Source organism: Xenopus laevis, chromosome 1L, assembly GCF_017654675.1.
Source record: "Xenopus laevis strain J_2021 chromosome 1L, Xenopus_laevis_v10.1, whole genome shotgun sequence".
NCBI lineage: Eukaryota > Metazoa > Chordata > Amphibia > Anura > Pipidae > Xenopus > Xenopus laevis.
The window spans coordinates 139,779,622-139,794,600 of record NC_054371.1 but is presented as its reverse complement, the minus strand read 5'-3'; the positions used below and the strand labels follow the sequence as shown (position 1 = coordinate 139,794,600).

The 14,979-nt window shown below is 42.2% G+C and overlaps 1 protein-coding gene across 6 annotated transcripts in view; it reads left to right on the top strand.

The window, feature by feature from the left end:
• foxd4l1.2.L (forkhead box D4 like 1, gene 2 L homeolog) overlaps positions 1–14,979 on the top strand; it is a 59,389-nt gene that overhangs the window by 11,291 nt on the left and 33,119 nt on the right. For 4 of the 6 annotated variants that reach the window (XM_041586518.1, XM_041586341.1, XM_041586377.1 and 1 more), the window contains exons 2-3: positions 7,596–7,723; positions 13,416–14,627. The gene's annotated coding sequence lies outside the window, so the exon portion shown is untranslated. Of the gene's footprint in view, positions 1–7,595; positions 7,724–7,814; positions 7,897–13,415; positions 14,628–14,979 lie in introns of all 6 variants that reach the window. The other 2 variants (XM_041586447.1, XM_041586400.1) reach the window with 2 other exon arrangements.

Below are 14,979 nucleotides of genomic sequence, written 5' to 3'. Positions count from 1 at the left end.
GACATCATTTCAGTACTTTGCCGATTTACTAACAGTCGACAGTGTAACTTCACTAGCGAAGGAGATAGACTTCGCTCCCTAACGCCTGCCGAATTTGCGCTCTGACGAATGGACGTAACTACGCAAATTCACTAAGATGCGGATTTTACTGAACGTTACCTCTTCGCCAGACTTTCCTTCGCCACCTCAGACCAGGCGAAGTGCAATAGAGTAGATAGGAATTCCTCAAAAAATATTTGAAAAATGTTCTCAGTCCCAAAAAAGGCTGGCGTCTTTTCCTTTTTCAGGGCAAAAGGCTGAAAAATAGCATAGATTTTTTTTTGGGGTAACCGGCTTCCCCCTACATTTCATAACATATGGCACTTAAACTACAGACTGGGCTCATGTGTAGGGCAATATAAGAACTTTATTTTATTTTATTAAGGTTTCCCGGGCTTGTGTAGTGTAATGTATTTGCTGCAACATATACATCCATTCAACTTTAACATTCAACATTCATCCATGTTGCAGCATATACATTGCTGCAACATATACATCCATTCCCGCCGTATGCAAATTAGCCAACGCTAGCGCAGTAACGCTTGACGCAGTAACGCTAGCGCTACTTTGCCAGCGGTCGGCGCCCTGGACGCAACTTTGGATTTTAGTGAATTAGTGTTGTCCTGCTTAATCTATGCCTGGTGAAGTGTTGCGCTGTGAGTGAAGCCGTCGCTGGCGAATTTTCGGAGGTTAGTAATTTTGCTCCTATGTTGGACTGGGTGTAGACTAGGGATGCACAGAATCCAGGATTCGGTTCGGGATTCGGCCAGGATTCGGCCTTTTTAAGCAGGATTCGGATTCGGCCGAATCCTTCTGCCTGGTCAAACCGAATCCTAATTTGCATATGTAAATTAGGGGCAGGAAAGGGAAATCACGTGACTTTGGTCACAAAACAAGAAAGTAAAAATGGTTTCCCCTTCCCACCCCTAATTTTCATATGCAAATTAGGGTTCGGATTCGGTTCTGTATTCGGCCGAATCTTTCGCAAAGTATTCGGGGGTTCGGACGATTCCAAAAAAGTGGATTCGGTGCATCCTTAGTGCAGACACATGGAGATGATTTGGGGGAGAAAATATATCCTCAGACTTTTATATTCAGGCATTTTTTTAACAGTTGTTTTATATTTAATTATAATATTCATAGTTACATAGTTAAATCGAGTTGCAAAAAGACAAAATCCATCAAGTTCAGCCCCTCCAAATGAAAACCCAGCATCCATACATACACCCCTCCCTAATTTCACTACATAAACTATATATACCTATATCTATACTAACTATAGCGTTTAGTATCACAATAGCCTTTGATATTATGTCTGTCCAATAAATCATCCAAGCCATTCTTAAAGGCATTAACTGAATCAGCCATCACAACATCACCCGGCAGTGCATTCCACAACCTCACTGTCCTGACTGTGAAGAACCCTCTACGTTGCTTCAAATGAAAGTTCTTTTCTTCTAGTCTAAAGGGGTGGCCTCTGGTACGGTGATCCACTTTATGGGTAAAAAAGTCCCCTACTATTTGTTTATAATGTCCTCTAATGTACTTATAAAGTGTAATCATGTCCCCTCGCATATTCCTCATACTATATCAGCAGTAATGTAATAGTCTATTTTATTATGTCTGTTGTTCTCTCTGTCTCATTAAGGCTTATGGTACATGGGGAGAATCATTTCTGCATCCTTCATTTAGTTAAACGGAATCCAAAAACTGTGGGGCGGATTTAATTTAACTAAATCACAAGTGGCTTTGACACATTTAGGTGCTTATCTGTCCAAACTTATTTTCCTTTATATTTGACACCATTGTTGGCTTCTAATACATGCAAAACTTTTTGCATTGTGTTTGTGCAGACCTACTTTTGCAGTTGCTTTGAATAGTTTATACTTTGCCAAGCATCCAGGAAGCCCCACTATAAGTTGTGACACCAGAGCACAAAAAGTTTTTTTATACCTATAAATAATACAGTATTTGTTTGCTTTTTTCTTAAACACACTTTTTTAAAAGTGTGCACAGAAAGGAAGTTTTGTACACAAAACCTACAACAAATTAGAGGTAGAATTGTTAAAGTATCATAGACCTTGAACCAGACAATTAATTTAGACACACAATTTTGCCATAAGTATTTCACTCGATGCAAGGCCCATATTCAATCACAGGCAATGCATTAAAGAAGAACCCATTGATTTTCTTTCCTTGCTTTTTTGCGAGGGTGTTTGAGCATTTGTAGAGACTTTTCTATTTAGCTACAATACTGGGGGGGGGGGTTTAGGGCAAGGGCCTCAATTAACAGGGTGTCTAAGAAACCCTTAACTCTTGTTATATCACAACACTTTTAATACATGTACCAATTATTATTATAAATAGTTCCTGCTGATTAGTTGCTATACATAACCCCTAGTCTCTAGGGGAATAGTCCCCCCTACAAAGGAAGCAGAAGTGAACTCCCCTGTGGCTGAGTGGTCTGCTTACTATGTAGTTACTTCACTCGGTAATCCTCTGTGTGGAGTATAGTATAGCTATCATTTAGCTCAGAGTGCATGTTAAAGTAAAATCTATGTACAGTATGCACTAGATTTTAAATAATTAAAAAAGAAAAACTTTTAAGCAAGGAGTATATGGATCCCGGCTGCTCTGTCATGTAGCTCCACTTACAGCCATGGCCTTGACCCGTCTGCAGCTACACTTAATGAATGTTTTTTGCCAAAATCTACTCACTGTAGCTGCATTTAGCCTTGTGTGCTCCTAGCCTTACAGTCTGAATTCTAAGGAAACATCAGTATAGCTGTTTTTTATAAGTAGGTGATAGATAACCTGTGTATTCTGTGAGGCACCTGAAAGAAGCCATATTACACCTGTTTCAGGTAGATAATCCAAGGAGGGAAGGGTAAGCAAGGGTTTACGGAAGATAGCTCATAGTACAAGTTGATCCAGGGACTGGTCCGATTGCCATATTGGAGTCAGGAAGAAAATTTTCCCCCCCGGGGCTTCAAATGGGTTTTTTGCTTTCCTCAACTAGCAGTTAGGCAGGTTATATATATCATTAAAAGTTTGCACTTAATGGACATGTGTCTTTTTTTTTTTTTACCTAACGTACTATGTTATTATGTTGACCTCTGCACTTACTTCACTGGAAGCAGGAGAACCCTGCAGTAGGTGTTTTGAAAAGGCCCTGGGCAGGAGGGTTAAATTGTGTTGTGCCAATGATCTTTGGCACTCAAATCAAGTGTGGCACCACACCATTCCTGAATTTTCAGAGAAATCATTCACCCAAACCCAGTGCTGTCTGTTTGCACCAAAGCCCTCCCACCCACTTGTACCTGTCCCCTCTGATGGGTTGGTTGGACCCGGATAGTTGGACAATGGGTATGGTTAGGTTCGGTTCAAACAGCGTGAGTTAGTGTTGATATAATCACACTTATGTACAGTTTGCTGCAGCTGTCATAGCTTTGCAGTTGGAGTGATTGGCTACTTTTTTAACATTTGCTACAGGAAGATTTCAGATCAGGGACATGTTGAGCCTGTATAGCTGTTGCTGAGTGAAAAACACTTCTACAAGTCTATAGTTTTCACTGCAGGAAAACTCCACCCCAGGGTTGCCATGTTGGCAGTTTTCCAGCCAAATTGGGCTACTAATTTTAAAGCCCAGTCAGGTTTTGAAAGTACAAACTAGCCAAGATACAGATTTAGGCTACTTTTTGGGCCTTTGGCTGGTTTGTACTTTTTAAACCAGCCACATTTTTTCTTGTTCTAAAGTGCCAAGCCTGCATCTCCCAATGCATGGTGGGTAATGTAGTTTTTGTTTAACAATGTGCCAAGTGCCAAAGGGATACTGTCATGGGAAAATTTTTTTTTCCAAAATGAATCAGTTAATAGTGCTGCTCCAGCAGAATTCTGTACTGAAATCCATTTCTCAAAAGAGCAAACAGATTTTTTTATATTCAATTTTGAAATCTGACACGGGGCTAGACATTTTGTCAATTTCCCAGCTGCCCCATGTCATGTGACTTGTGCCTGCACTTCAGGAGAGAAATGCTTTCTGGCAGGCTGCTGTTTTTCCTTCTCAATGTAACTGAATGTGTCTCAGTGAGACATGGGTTTTTACTATTGAGTGTTGTTCTTAGATCTACCAGGCAGCTCTTATCTTGTGTTAGGGAGCTGCTATCTGGTTACCTTCCCATTGTTCTTTTATTTGGCTGCTGGGGGGGGAAAGGGAGGGGGTGATAATCACTCCAACTTGCAGTACAGCAGTAAAGAGTGATTTAAGTTTATCAGAGCACAAGTCACATGACATGGGCAGCTGGGAAATTGACAAAATGTCTAGCCCCATGTCAGATTTCAAAATTGAATATAAAAAAATCTGTTTGCTCTTTTGAGAAATGGATTTCAGTGCAGAATTCTGCTGGAGCAGCACTATTAACTGATTCATTTTGAAAAATTTTTTTTTTCCCATGACAGTATCCCTCAAGTTTCATGTAGACTACAAAAACAGTATTATAGTATCCTAGTGTATTTTGCCTGCTTCTTTAAGATGTTCTTCAAGACTTGGCACAGGGTGGTTGGTGTTATTGGGGGGTGATGTGCCAGGGTGGTGGGCTCTTGCTATCTGACTTTTCAGTGGGCCACAGGCACTCCAGCTTGACATTATAGACGCCTCTTGTTGTCATGTTGCCAATTTATTCCAAAAACAGCAGTCATATACTCCATAGCATGATAGAGAACTGGAGAGGAATTTTTTCCCACCAGAGATGCAGGTTAACAAAGCTTTCATTCCAGGTGGAGAAACAGTAGCTTTTTTTTAAACAATAAAGCCCCTTGTAAACGCTAAGCCACCTACATGGGATGGAGCTCCCAGTGCGGATGTAGGACATGTTTTAAAACTTTTAACCCCAAGGTGCATGTTTTTTCCTTTGCCACTATGCACTGTAGATTAGTCCTCTAATACTATGGAACGGTGCATTGCTTGGTTAGATGATGTGATTTTGGGTGTGAACAGATGACAGACTGAATGACAGCATTTTCGAAAATCCTAAGTACGTTTGTTGGGTTTGGTTGTACCCAATGTAATCCCATAGGGTTCGTCAGATATCATGGAGGGGGGAATTAATTTTTACAGACAAAAAGCGAAACATTGAGCAACCAAATAAAAAAAGAAAGAAACAGACACTTTATTTTTTGTAGATAGGATTATTATAGCTTACCATAAACAGTGTTGAAGTAGAAAGCCATATGAACTGAACAAAAATTTACAGTATAGTTATATGTTATTTAAAGGTTGTGGTTCACCTTTACGTTAACTTTTAGTATGTTATAAAAGCAACTTTTCAATTGGTCTTCATTATTTATTTTTTATAGTTTTTTTTTAATTATTTGCCTTCTTCTTCTGACTCTTTCCAGCTTTCCAATGGGGGTTACTGACTCCATCTAAAAATAAATGCTCTGAAAAGTTACAAATGTATTGTTACTGCTATTTTTTATTACTCATCTTTCTATTCAGGCCCTCTCCTATTCATATTCCAGTCTCTTGTTCAAATCAGTGCATGGTTGCTAGGGTAATTTGGACCCTAGCAACCGGATTACGAGAATTGTAAACTGGTGAGCTGTTGAATAAAAAGTTAAATAAACCACAAATAATAAAAAATGAAAGCCAATTGTCTCAGAATATCAGTCTCTACATCATAAAAGTTAACTGAACGGTGGACAACCTCTTGTGGTAATAATGGCAAAATCAGAAAGGGGAAAGAGGAGGGAGAAAAATCCAGAAAGATAAACTTGTTGGTTATGAAAAGTCCATCTGGTAGAAGTCTGTCCACTGGAGAGACTGCATTTCTGTATTAACAGAGTAAGACTAGAGCTGCATTGAGCTGCATAAGTGCATGCTGAGCAATATCCCCTCTGCTTGACTCTTGATCTCCTGTGTCTGCACCCAGAGTCACTATGTTGGAGACTAGGAGCAGACACATGGAGATGATTTGGGCAAGAAAATATATAGATACTCAGGCTTTTCAGGGTCAAAATCCAGTGCCTTTGGGTGCAGACACGAGAAAGCACTGATCCCAGTGTTAGGCATTAGCTTAAAAGTGAAAACAGAGGCAAGAAATCAAATAAACCAAAGAATAGAAAGGAACATTAATATTGTATGTAGAGTAGTGATCCCCAACCAGTGGCTCACAAGCAACATGTTGCTCACCAACCCCTTGGATGTTGCTCTCAGTGGCCTCAAAGCAGGTGCTTATTTTTTAATTACTGGCTTGTAGGTAAGTTTTGGTTGCATTAAAACCTTGTCCTACCAAACAGAGTCTCCTGTAGGCTGCCAGTCCACACAGTGCTACCAAAGAGCCAATTAATGCCCTTATTTGGCATCCCCAGAGGCTTTTCTGGTGCTTGGGTTGCTCCCCAACTCTGTTTACATTTGAATGTGGCACAAGGGTAAAAAAGGTTTAGGACCCTTGCAGTAGAGAATGTGGAATTGAAAGGTTATCAGAGCACCTAGATGATATATCTTATGTGTGCTTCCTGTCCCTGGAGTATTCAGTGTCCCGCAGGGCCCATCCATTTTCAAAATTGGGAATAACAAAGTAAGAACGGAAAAAACTATTCAAAGAAAGAAAAAAGGATGTGTATGTATATATATATATATATATATATATATATATATATATATATATATATATATATATATACACATTCCAAATTAACAACACAGTCCAGGTACCAATTTATTTCACTTTTCATTTGTCTTTGCCATTCTAACAGAATCCAAACAAGGTCCCTTTAATTATTGAGATGTCTGATATTTTGCTGTACGTTAAATGTCTCAATCTGTATTCATGTTGAGATATTACTACCCTTGAGTTATGTGGTTACAGCAATACATTTAATAAAAATTTTAGAGTTTTAGTAAATAACGCCCTAAATGTGTGTTTTATAGACTTGGATTCTAGGGTCTACAAAAGTTTTGCATTATTCAGTAATGGTCAATTCCAAAGTTTGATATTACTATACTAGTGATGACTACTTTACAATCCACTGCGTCTTTTTAGCTTAATGGTGGTCATTGTAAGTGTTCATTCATAGGTATATGTTTTATGAGTATACATGCAATTTCTGATCAATCTTATTCCTGCCTCAGGACCATACTCCATATATCCATATAACCAGGCCCGGATTTGTGGCGAGGCCACAAAGGCCCGGGCCTAGGGCGGAAAATTTTCAGGCACCGAAATCTGTCCCTGCTTATAAACAGATAGGGCTTGTTGCACAGGCAGGTGAACATAATGGGTTCATTACCCTTGGGGCCTGTTAACCACTCTCTTATGTGGCCAGTAGGCTTCAGTGGATATGCAGTGTATGACAAATGGATCTGGCACTGATAGTAAGATTGCTGTTCATTTGTGAATGTGTTTCATATGCATTATGTTATGGGGGGGTCTTAAAATCAGAAAGCTCATAGTTAATTATTTACTTCGTAGATACGGTTAAAAAAAATCGATTTCCATCAGGTTCAACCTTTTGCCTTACTTATATCGTCTTATATTTGTCTTACTTATATCTAGTTGATCCAGAGGAAGGTGACCACTGCCTCCACTCAATCTCCAGCTGTCTACAGTTTGCCTTACAGAGGAAACAATTCCTAATTCCAATCTGACAGTCCCTGGACCAGCTGTGCTCAACTCAAAGAGAGGTAGAACATTATTCAGCACCCGGATAAAGTGTTGTTTTTGCTCTTTGAGGCTATAAAGGCCTGGCACTAACTCTGCTGCTCTCTGACTAAGTTTCATAGGCAGGTGGAGAGATGCGGATCTTCCACAGCGCTGGATAGCTGCACTGACAGGCACAGCTTCAGACTGAGTGCAGGTATACAGTGCAAGATTGGCCCAAAAATGTATGCTTTTACATGCATGTCAGTGCATCTACACATATCTTTGGGACAGATGGGATCTGCTTCTCTCCTTCTGCTTTTCCTGGGCAGCAGAGCTAACTCTCTGTGTGACCAGGGCCTACAATTAGGGCAGGAACTAGGAATAGGCAGTAGGGTGCAACTATGGGGGGGAGGGTGGCACTGGGCAGGTACCTTTTGAAGGTCTTCTGCCTACCCCTTGTCCAGGTTCTCCTGCTTCCGCCACCGCTCTATCCTCTTGTCACTGCAGCCCCCTGGTTGGCTAGGGTGCCTGTTTGTTTTGCCCGTCCCTATCTATAATAGCCCCTTGAGACGAAAATAAATGATTTGGCAGTTGTGGAGATATGCAAGAGGCCCTGACAACAAACAGTGACCTTTTAGTTGTTGATAAACTACAAAGCCTAGTAGCCGACTGCCAACCAAAGGCTAATTATTCTATAAGTAAAAAGATATCTGCATACAGGGAAAAAAAGAAAATACAGCATGAGTATTAGTCACACAATAACCCAGTAGTGTAACTAACCACAGCCAGGGCCAAATGCAAGTTGTGCCTGCCCTTGTTCTCATGCATCTTTCCCTACAGACAACTACATCTGGAAAATATCCCTGCCCTGCTGCCCACATTATGTTTTACCACTGCTCTGGTGGGCCCCAAGGTGGTGTGGGCCTATCTGAGATTGCACCCCCAGTAGTTACACCACAGTAACCACAGACATAATTCTACTCATGTAATAATACAATTCCCAATATACAGTATATGGGTTAGTTACAAGTACAAGTCATCTATTTCAGTTATAGCTTTGAAAAAGGAGATCTTTGTGTTAAATATTTGTTCGTTGGGCAAGATTCCATTGTAAAGAGAGAAATATAACTCCAAAATGTATTCCAAATTTCCTCATAAACTTCTACTGAGTTTTTACAAGATAGGTTTTTCTCTTCCCTAGATTGGGGGGGCACAGGCACCATGGGGATGAAGATCTTACAGCTTGGAGAGCGGACATTGAATAGTAAACTTTAACTTCTCCTCTTGTCTGGGCTTCATTACCTGCCTCCTCCTCCTGTATTCAGCAGCATCCCCCCCCCGCATCTAACGGATGCCTGTCCACGACCTCTCTTTGCCTCCCTGGTCGGTGTGTCACCCGCCTCCCTGGTCAGTGGCCCCCAAGCCCCTAGCTCCCATGTGCACTTTACCCTTGGCGTCCTATTTTGTGTGTACCATTTATAAGGGAGAATTTGCAATTCCTTCAGTTGAACCTGTATGTGTGGCATGTAGACCCAACACACTGTCTAACCCCACACAGGCACTGGGGCTCATTTATCAACACTGGGCAAATTTGCCCATGGGCAGTTACCTATAGCAACCAATCAGTGATTAGCTTTTTGAAGCCAGCTGCAAGTAGAACAATGAGTGCAGCAATCTGATTGGTTGCCATCGGTTACTGCCCATGGGCAAATTTGCACAGTGTTGATAAATGAGCCCCAATGACTTCTCAGCCCCGGGCCAGGCGCAGTAGCCCTATGGGTTCTGACCTTGATCTGGTATGTGCTTTTACTCTCTCACTTGCCAGCTTACAGAAACTAGCCCACATCCCTGAGACATTGAACAAAGTCCTAAAGAAGCTATCAACCCCTGTGCAATTGCACAGCATGGCCTCAGCCCCTTCTAAGCATCCCCCCTTCTCCCCCCCCCATCTGACGATGAAGGCCAGGTTTTATCGGAAGGCGAGTCAGACCAGGAGCCTGAACCAGAAAGTGACACTCCAAGAACTCAGAAGGAGGTAGAGGGTCTTATATAGGCAGTTCTAAAGACACTCAATTTAGAGCATTCGGCATTGCCGGCTCAGCCGGAGAAGAGTTTATTTAAGTGACAAAAGAGGAGTGCCTGCATTTTTCCAGCTTATGATCAGCTAGAGGAAATTATTAAGGCGCAGTGGAAGACCCCAGATCAAAGAGTACAAGTATCCAGATGTTTCTCCCAAGCCTATCCTTTTCCACAGGAGTGCATAGACCTCTGGGCTTCACCCCCTCAGGTGGACCCACAGGTCTCCAGATTGTCAAAGATGACCACCATTCTGGTAGCGGACGCAGCTGCATTCAAAGACCCCATAGACAAAAGACTGGAAGGGTTTTGTAAGGCAGTTTTTACAGCGTCGGTAACAGCCTTCAGACTGATATTCGCTATTGCATGGGTGGCCAATGCGATGGAAGTCTGGGTGGAACAGGTGGCATAGCTCCTCGGCTCAGAGGATCTCTCTATGGACATGCTGCTTTCGCGAATTGCCGACGCCACGGCCTACATATGCAATGCGGCCTTGGATGCAGAGAAGCTGGTTGCCAAGGCATCAGCACAATCCATAGCAGCCCGCAGGTTTCTATGGCTTAAAATATGGGCGGCGGACCACACTACGAGGTGATTCTTAGTAAGCCTACCATTCCCTGCTTCCACATGAATAGACCAAAGAGGACCATCCTAAAACAGAGACCCAGGCAGAGACCCTTTTTTGTCAGGCAAGGAGGGCGAAGCCACAGAATGACAAGCCGTCCATGGTACCATAACAAACAGGGAACTACTTGGTCCTCTTCCAAGGGGTCAACCAAGCCCCCCCAAGATAAGCACAATTCTGCATGAAGACGTGCCCACCCTGGGAGGGACTCCAGTGGGGGGCATACACAGCAGGGCAGCCCTAGCAGAGGCAAAACGGATCCTAGACTGGGCAGAAGATTTATACCAGCAATCTCAACTGTATACATACACAGGGTGGACAACTGGATGGCAGACTACTTGAGCAGAGAAACTCTAGATCCAGGAGAATGGAGATTACATCAGGAGGTGTTCCAGCTGATTGTAACAAGGTTGTGCCATCCAGAGGTGGATCTGATGGCATCATGTCACAATCACAAGGTTCCAAAATTCGTGGCAAGAAGCGTTGACCCACAAGCATATGCGGTAGACGCATTAGTGATTCCATGGAAGTTCAGTTTGGCATATGTTTTCCCACCTCTGGCTCTTCACCCAAGTATCATAAAAAATATAAAGAAGGAATTCCAACCATACTAGTGGCCCTATACTGACCGCAAAGAACATGGCTAGCAGACGTCGTAAACATGTTGGCAGAAACACCCATACACCTACCACAGAGATTAGACTTGCTCACACAGGGTCCGATTGCCCATCCAAATTCACATTGGTCGGATTTAACGGTGTGGCTCTTGATGCCCTTTTATAGTATAGTATTACAGGCATCAGGAGCCCCAACAGAGGCCATACCCACCATGCTCCGAGCGTGCAAACTTATATCGGACAAGAAGTATCACAGAGTGTGGAAGACTTTCATCAGGTGGTGTGAGTCCAGAGACAAGGATCCGAGGGTGGCCAGAGAAGAAGATTTCATACAGAAGCATTCCTCCAGAGCAGTTTGAACAAGGGTCTCTCCGTAACTCACTAAAGTACAGGTCTCAACACTTTCAATTCTTTACCAAAGGAAATTCGCAGTGAACAGAAATGTGAGAACATTTCTTCAATAGGAGACCAGAATCCTCCTTACAAGCACCCAGTTCCCCCTTGGGACCTGAACTTAGTTCTCTTTGTCCTACAAGGACAAAGACCCCTACGAGCCAATAGACAATATTCCACTACCTACACTTACGGAAAAGGTAGTGTTTCTCCTAGCAATCACATCATTGCTCTCTCAAGCAAGCCTCCATTCACTATCATTCACTATCATTCACCAGGACAAAGTGGTCCTAAGGACAAAGGTGGTCTCGGAAATATATATCAATCAAGACTTGGTAGTCCCATCATTTTGTCCAGATCCAAAGAATCATTTAGTGTTGAAGCTTAACAAACTAGATGTTGTTCGAGCAATCAAGGGAAATTTGTTGGCAACAGAGAAGATAAGATCAGTGGACTCTGAACAGGCTACGATCATCAGAGCCTGCACACTGAGGGGTAGAGCATCTCCGCTTAAGGTCAGGGCCCTTTTGACTTGCTCTTTAAGCACCACTTGGGTGTTCACACACCAGGCATTAGTGGACCAGTTGTGTCAAGCAGCCACCTGGTCGTCCATACACACCTTCACACGGTTCTACAGGCTTCACGTACAGGCATCAGCCGAAGCCAGTTATGGGAGGAAGGTGTTGCAGACACTTGTCGCTTAAAGCACTAGAACTTAGGGGTTATTGTCCACACTCTGGGGGCCACAAATCCAGGCCTGTTCATGCATTATAGTTACTCCTCTAAGAGGGGTTTATTGTGAGTTCGAGAGGTTGGGGGAGACCTCTGTTTTGGGTTATATGTGAGAGAATTTTTCTTCTTCTGTCATATAAACTGAATTCAGGAGGAGGAGGCAGGGGATGAAGCCCAGAGCAGGAGGAGGTGTTAAAGTTAACTATTTAGTGTCCGCTCTCCAAGCTGAAGGATCTTCATTCCCATGGTGCCTGTGTCCCCCAATGTAGGAGAAGAGAAAAAGATTTTACGGTGAATACAAAAATCTATCTTTCTCTTAGCTTTGTGTTTGGACCAGGGTATGTCACATAGTTGCCGGTGTGTTCATGTAGTGTCACACAGTACCCAGCAGGACTGCCACCAGGGGGGACAATGATGCCGGGCCCTGTGGATTGTACCTTTTTAGGGGCATTTTGTAATGTAGGTGCTGTTTGTGTATTATATTGGGAGCATTGTGGGCAGGGAAGGCACTGCACTAGGAGTTTGAAAAGGCAATAATAAGGAACATTGGGGTACTAAATACTGAATTTATGTCTTATTGTAGCATTTTATTTCTCATAGGGATCACTGTGGGCTATGGACATACTATACTAGAAGCATTGCATATTGGACATATTGCCCTATGGAGCCATTATATATGAAACGTTCATCCTGTAGGTTTACTGTATGAGGCATACAATCTACTTTATTGAAAGTACAACATCTATAGACACTAATAGGCAGTATAGGGCCAAGTATACAATGCAATACAATGGTGGAGCATGTGGGATATGTGGGCACATGGCACTAGAGTGATCATGGGCTCTAGGAATGGTGGGATATGTAAAGCACTTACAGGCTATGGGTGAACAAAGAGCTACTTGTAATTTATTTGGCAAGCAGTCTGGGCACTGTATGCAATAGGTAGGGTGAGGTTGGCCTTTAAAAATAGTGAAGAAGGTTGACCAGGCTTAATTCATGTATTAGGGCCCATGGTTTTTAACAATTCTGCATGGTTGCAGTGTTCAGTTCTTCTTGTAGAGAGTCTGCCACAAATTAAAAGACTGACATTGAATGGTAGAGTATGAATAAGAGGAAGCTATTTTCGCGGGGGGTTGGTAGAAGCAAAAAGAGGCCTTTTCTTTACCAGTAGGGTAGGGTAAAAATAGTTGGGGCAGAGTTTGCCCTGTAGAAGTTAGGGAATTAGAATACTAAAGACCACAGCAAATGACTACACTTATTATTAACCTTTGTTCTTCTACTGTCTTGCAGGAACAAAGATGAATACAGAGGAACAGAATGCAGGGCAGAAAGCAACAATATATTGAAAAATTGTAACCTGTTAAGCTAGAATTAACCACCATTGGTATAGAGGCTTCTGAAACAGCTGGAGCAAGAATTACAAAAAAATTACTAACCCAACAATCAGTGCTCCTTGTTACTGCTTTAGCTCTGAAAATGCACTGCTTTTGAAAGAACATTGGGTCCTGGGGATAGCACGTCTACAATAAATTTCCTCAACTATAAAGAAAATATTTTCATTTACAGTGGCCATTGTGTGGGTTCTAAAAATGTATTTATTTGACATATTGGATGGTTTTATTACCATATTTATTATACAAGACCCCTTAGAGATGGACAGGTGGTATTATCCCCTAAGGTAATGCTACTTGTCCTGGCTCCCTAATCACTCCCAACGCCACTACTGCACCCCACATAGTATTTACACCCCTTGTGCTTTCTACCAATCAGCTTCTTCGCTGATCATTCCCCCTGCTCTTCTTCACTGACTCCCACTCTACTCCCTGCTTTCCCTGCAGTTGTGCCTCCCCCAGTTGCATCAAAGACATATACCTCTGCTGTCTGACCCCCACCATCCGTTCATTTGAAACCAACTTCCCCCCATTGTTTGCCACCAGTCCCCCACATCCCCAGTGGGAACTATGCAATTTTTCCCCTGAAATGCCACCACTCAAGTTGTGCCCTAGGCACCTGCCTACTTATTGTTCTGTCCCTGTTCCCTATATACAGTAATTTGTTTTAAGCCTTTTTAAGAATGGAGACCCCAATGCCTCAGTGGTAACACATACACCTGTGCAACAAGCAGGCAGAAAAGACAGAAAGATAGCCATCTGTCACAGAATTACTTCTTTTATGTCACACGTCTGGAATTGAATTATGGGTTTTAATATGCATTGATTGGTGCAGGCAATAGTGAGATAAAATCTTTTTATAGGACAACCCATATTATATTTATTTATATGTATAAATATGACCTTTGGCTCTATGGCTGATGAATGAAAGTATATTTCAAGTAATTGCTTATCCCTGGGTCATTGGAAATATCTAACTACCCTAAATCTTTGTGTTACAGGGACGCTCCAGCAGAAAAATGGATGTAAAAGAGGCACGCAAGAGAAACACCACAGACTGTAATGCCATCAAAGCCACCAAAAGCAATCCCACTATGTGTCTGAATAAAAGGTAAGCTTAGATTTGTATAGAGAGAGATTTGTAATTGGTTTTATAGAACTCTATATTGCTCTAAAAGTCTTGTGCAGCTCAGTTTAGATTAGTACATTGCATTTGTAATATTTTTCCCATGGGACCAAAATTAAAGTTCAAAGGTAACCCCTTTATCTTAAAGCAGGAACTATGTCCACTGCTTTAACAGTTTGACTGGAGATATCCAGCATCATTCTATGTGCTCTACACTGTAAGGCTTAAGTTGCCGCATGCCACCAACTGACGATCACTAACTGATTTTATACCAGTTAGGAGCTTCATCGCTAGGAGCTTGCTCTTGGTGATTTGGCAAATAATTTTACTAGAGAGC